Source organism: Neomonachus schauinslandi, chromosome 5 (assembly GCF_002201575.2).
Source record: "Neomonachus schauinslandi chromosome 5, ASM220157v2, whole genome shotgun sequence".
Classification (NCBI taxonomy): domain Eukaryota; kingdom Metazoa; phylum Chordata; class Mammalia; order Carnivora; family Phocidae; genus Neomonachus; species Neomonachus schauinslandi.
The window spans coordinates 171,216,331-171,221,046 of NC_058407.1; the positions used below are offsets into that span (position 1 = coordinate 171,216,331).

The window sequence follows — 4,716 nt, forward strand, 5'->3', positions numbered from 1 at the left end:
GGTCTGCAACCCAAGAAATTTGAAAATTAGCTGTGTGAACATCAGCAAATGACTTCTCCTTTGTATTCTGTCAGATGGGGCTGGTAACAGCTACTGGGACTGTCCCAACGCAGGCTGCGCTCTTCTTTCCCCTGGGAAGCTCCCAGAAGAGATGTGGCTGACTTGCGCTCAACTTTTTGAGAATAAAAATGAAATGGATGGCAATTTGTACTATTTATTAACTTGGTTTTACATACACATTTCAAATCAGAGATACATGTATGAATGTTTTGAAAATGTTTCTCACTCTTACTTTTCTGGAAACGCCTCAAACGTCTTTTCATGTCGCTATCACCCCGGAGTCACCATCATGCCAGCGTGCTCTCCGCGCCCTCAAACAGATTTCTAGGGCACGTCATCTTGTCTTTTTTTCTGGATCATTTGAGCTACAACATTTTTAAAAATCCTGTGTGACGCCGTCACTTTTAAGTTATCTCATTCAGGTAAAACTAGGACTGTTGCTTTAACCATATGTCCTTTGGGGGGGGAAAAAGTTTTATTTTATTTTATTTTATTTATTTATTTTAAATGCTCAGGGTTTTCTGGATTTTTTTTTAGCTTTTAGGTTGTGCTTTTTTTTTTTTTAATTTACTTGAGAGAGAGAGAACACGAGCAGGGAGAAGGGTAAAGGGAGAGGGAGAAGCAGACTCCCTGCTGAGCAGGGAGCCTGATGCAGGGCTCCATCCCAGAATCCCAGGACCACAACCCAAGCCGAAGGCAGACGCTTAACCGAATGAGCCATCCAGGCACCCCCAAAATAAACCTTTTTAAATTATAAAATATAATAGAGAAGACTGTCTGAGACAAAAATGTTATGAATTATCATAAAGCAAAACTTATGTAACCACTGCCCAGGTCAAGAACTAAAACACTGGCAACAATCCCAAAGCCTCAGTATGTCCCTTTGGTGCTCCGAAGGCATCCACATCCTGGTTTTTATGGTAATGTTATGGTAACCATTTACTTATTTTTGTATTTTTACTATAAACATACATCCTCAAATATTATAATTAAATTCTTGCCTATTTTCGAACCTTGCATACAAAAGGGATCATATGTACTCCTTTAGGCTAGCTTTTTTTTTTTTCCCCCAAAGATTTTATTTATTTATTTGACAGAGAGAGACACAGCCAGAGCAGGAACACAAGCAGGGGGAGTGGGAGAGGGAGAAGCAGGCTTCCCGCCGAGCAGGGAGCCCGATGCGGGGCTCGGTCCCAGGACCCTGGGATCACGACCCGAGCCGAAGGTAGACGCCTAACGACTGAGGCTAGCTTTTTTTAGTCACCATACGTTCTACGTTCACCCACGTTGTTGCATCTAGTTGTACTCCATTTTTGGTTACCAATTAACACTCGCTATATGACTCCATCACGCTTACTCATCCATGCCACGGCCGCCGGACACTTTGAGCCGAAAGAAACAATGTTGCTGAGAATGTTCTCACATGTGCTCCTGGTGTGTATGAGCAAAGGCACTGTTGACCACAGGGCAGGCCTATCTTCCACTTCACGAGATAAGGTCAGACTGACTTCCCCAGTGATAGCACCAACTTCTGCTTCCACTTGGCCTATCTGGTAGGCAACTCCTTGTGGGTTTAATTTGTATTCCCCTGCCTACTGCTAAGGTTGGGCACTTTCTCATGTTTATTGGCCATTTGTATTTCCTCTTTCTTCTTACGTGCCCGTTCAGGTCCTTCACCTTTTTCACAATTTAAATGTTTGTCTTTTTCTTACTGATTGGCACCTCTTTCTATGTTCTGGATCCTAGCCCTTTGTTGGTTATGCGTATTGCAAATCTCTTCTGCTTTGTGGCTTGCCTTTTTACCCTTTTAATGGTGTCCATCTCTTCCGTTATAGTTGGTGCTTTCTACATCTTTTTTGTAGAAATCATTCCTTACCTCAAAATCTTTAAGATATTTTTATATGGGGGCACTGGGTGGCTCAGTCGGTTAAGTGTCTGACTTTTGATCTTGGCCCAGGTCTTCATCTCATGGTCGTGGGTTCGAGCCCTGTGTTGGGCTCCATGCTGGGCGTGGAGCCTACCTTAAAAAAAAAAAGATATTTCTTATATTATCTTCCAGAAGTTTTGTTTTTCACATTTAAATCTATAATTAGAGTAGCCATATATCTAGGTTTATACTACCTGTCCTGGCATCTCTTCTAGTAAGCATCCCCTTTTACTCCTAAAAGTGTCTGAAAATTTCTTTAAGCTTTTCTTCTTGGAACAAGTTAGCAGCAGTGAATTCTAATTCTAGCCACGACAGATTACTGGTTCTTGGACAGGTACAGGGAAGCATACCAGAATGCCTCAGAAGGGCCCGCTTGGGTCTGTGGTTGGTGGCACCCATCCTTGATGCACTGCCTTCCTGGGAGAGCCGTGGTAAGCCCGGGAGAGCTGAGGCCAGGAACTTCTTTCTCAGCCACCACCAGGGCAGACCCTACCTGCGGCAACTGTCAGCGGAGCTCCATTTCTGTGCTGGAAAGAGAGCTGACGGGGTTTGAGATAGGAAACCTCACTCCAGAGTAGGCTAATGATAAACTTCATTTGTGTAAATGATTGTAAAACGCAATGAAAGACGGTTTAGGTACAAGTGGCTTGTTCGACAAATTATATTTCTGGAATCAAATATATAGTATGTTTCTTTTACATACAAGTATAACACAGATTATGGTTTGGTTTTGCACATTCTGTGTGAGTCTACTGCCATTAGAAGTTCCTGGGAAGCCTGGCTGGCTCAGTCGGTGCAGCGGGTGGATCTTGATCTTGGGGTTGTGAGTTCAAGCCCCACACTGGGTGTAGAGTTACTTAAAAATAAAAATCTTAAAAAAAAAAAAAAAATTCTTCCAACTACTATCAACCAGTAGCGGTCATGGGGTCTAGTGCAGAGTGATATGTACAAGAAGTACAAAGTTCTTCATGAGAAGCTTCTGGTCCACGAGATAAACAGACCCGTATACCTACTGGTACATAAATGCTAAGGACTTTAAGGTATGAGTGCAAGCTTTATGTTGCTTCCTGGAGTAGAATTTATGTTAAGCAAATTAACCTGGGTTTTCTTTGTCTACTCCTGACCCTTGTACTTCACCACTGACCTTATCAGTTTATCCTCCTTAGCCTCGAATTAACCACTTTTATACAAACAATCAAGTACACCCCTACAGGTTATAGTCTTTCCTGGCTTCTAATATAGTTCTCTCTCCCCCAGTGGACCTTGTCAGCTCTAGGGGAAAAGGTCTCTTGGCCGATTTGAATCCCCACCCGCGCTAGCACTAATCTAACATTGTAAGCACTCCAAAGATGGCTGTTGAATGAATGCTAGACTTGGCCGTGTCTGCGTGAGTTTGTATAACCAGGCGGAGATCAGACAACTGGGACGGTGACTAACACTGGCTTCCAGGTTTAGTTCATTGTCTGTTTAAGTTTTAGATTTTAGGTGTTGTAGGTTTCCTCTTAGAAACAAAAACATCACTTCTTCACTTTAAGGCACTGTTGCCTTTGTGAATCAGGACATGCACATACATGAACTTTCAGTTGTCCTTTTTAACAGATGGTTTCTGCAAGTTTTCCTCTGCCAGAGATGGGGGAACACCACATTTTTAACTGCTTCATCTAGCACCTATGTAACTGTGAACAGTGTGGGTTATCGGGAGCAGGGCCCTACTGGCTGAGTAGTGAAAAGGGCTAACTGAAGTCCAGGAGCAAGGCTGTCCAGGGGCCTACCTTACCAGGTTCACGGCCAGACATCTGACTCATCAGCTTTACAAAGGGTGGAATAACTGTGAACAGAATTAAAGTGAAAGTACCATGAACCACTCGTGATTAAGAGCTTACTCCTAGCAAATGAGTTTCCATAGAGAAAGGAAAAATCGAACAGTAGTTAGCAAAAAGACAGGCCATCAGAAAGATCTTAGGAACAAACTCACCACCTCCATTGAATGCTTGCGGAGCCTACTGGAAGCCATGTTAAGAAAGGGCCAACGTGCGGGGCGCCTGGGTGGCTCAGTCGTTAAGCGTCTGCCTTCGGCTCAGGTCGTGATCCCAGGGTCCTGGGATAGAGACCCACGTCGGGCTCCTTGCTCGGCGGGAAGCCTGCTTCTCCCTCCCCCACTCCCCCTGCTTGTGTTCCCTCTCTCGCTGTGTCTCTCTCTTCAAATAAATCAATAAAATCTTTAAAAAAAAAAAAGAAAGGGCCAAGGTGGCCATGTTCGTTGTTGGTGGGGGTGGGGGATGAAATGGACAGAGGAGCGATGTGTGTGGGCCAGTTCTGCTCATCTCTGCCCTTTTTGCTCAGGCTCTTCCAACATTTTTCAGTGCAAGACTTACCCATTATCTGGGGACCTGGGGGAGGGATATTAATTCCTTTAATAAAAAGCGAATACCTATTATGTGTTAGGCAATTACTAAGCCCTGGAAATTCCAATACGAATAAGAAAGTCACTCCCTTGGGATACCTGGGTGGCTCAGTCGGTTAAGCGGTTAAGTGTCTGCCTTCAGCTCAAGTCATGATCCTGGGGTCCTGAGACTGAGCCCCACATCAGGCTCCCTGTTCAGCAGGGAGTCTGCTTCTCCCTATGCCCCTCTCCCCTGCTTATGCTCTTTCTCTTTCAAATAAACACATAAAATCGGGGCGCCTGGGTGGCTCAGTTGGTTAAGCGACTGCCTTCGGCTCAGGTCATG

General features: G+C 44.4%; 1 long non-coding RNA gene across 1 annotated transcript; it reads right to left on the reverse strand.

Annotated features, from left to right (window-relative positions):
- Positions 1-1,252: 1,252 nt before the first annotated feature.
- LOC110571917 lies at positions 1,253-3,782 on the reverse strand. The gene is made up of 3 exons (XR_002479817.1): positions 3,765-3,782; positions 2,338-2,514; positions 1,253-2,081 (listed from the first exon to the last, which is right to left on the reverse strand). It is a non-coding gene; the product is annotated as an uncharacterized LOC110571917 (long non-coding RNA).
- Positions 3,783-4,716: the final 934 nt, after the last annotated feature.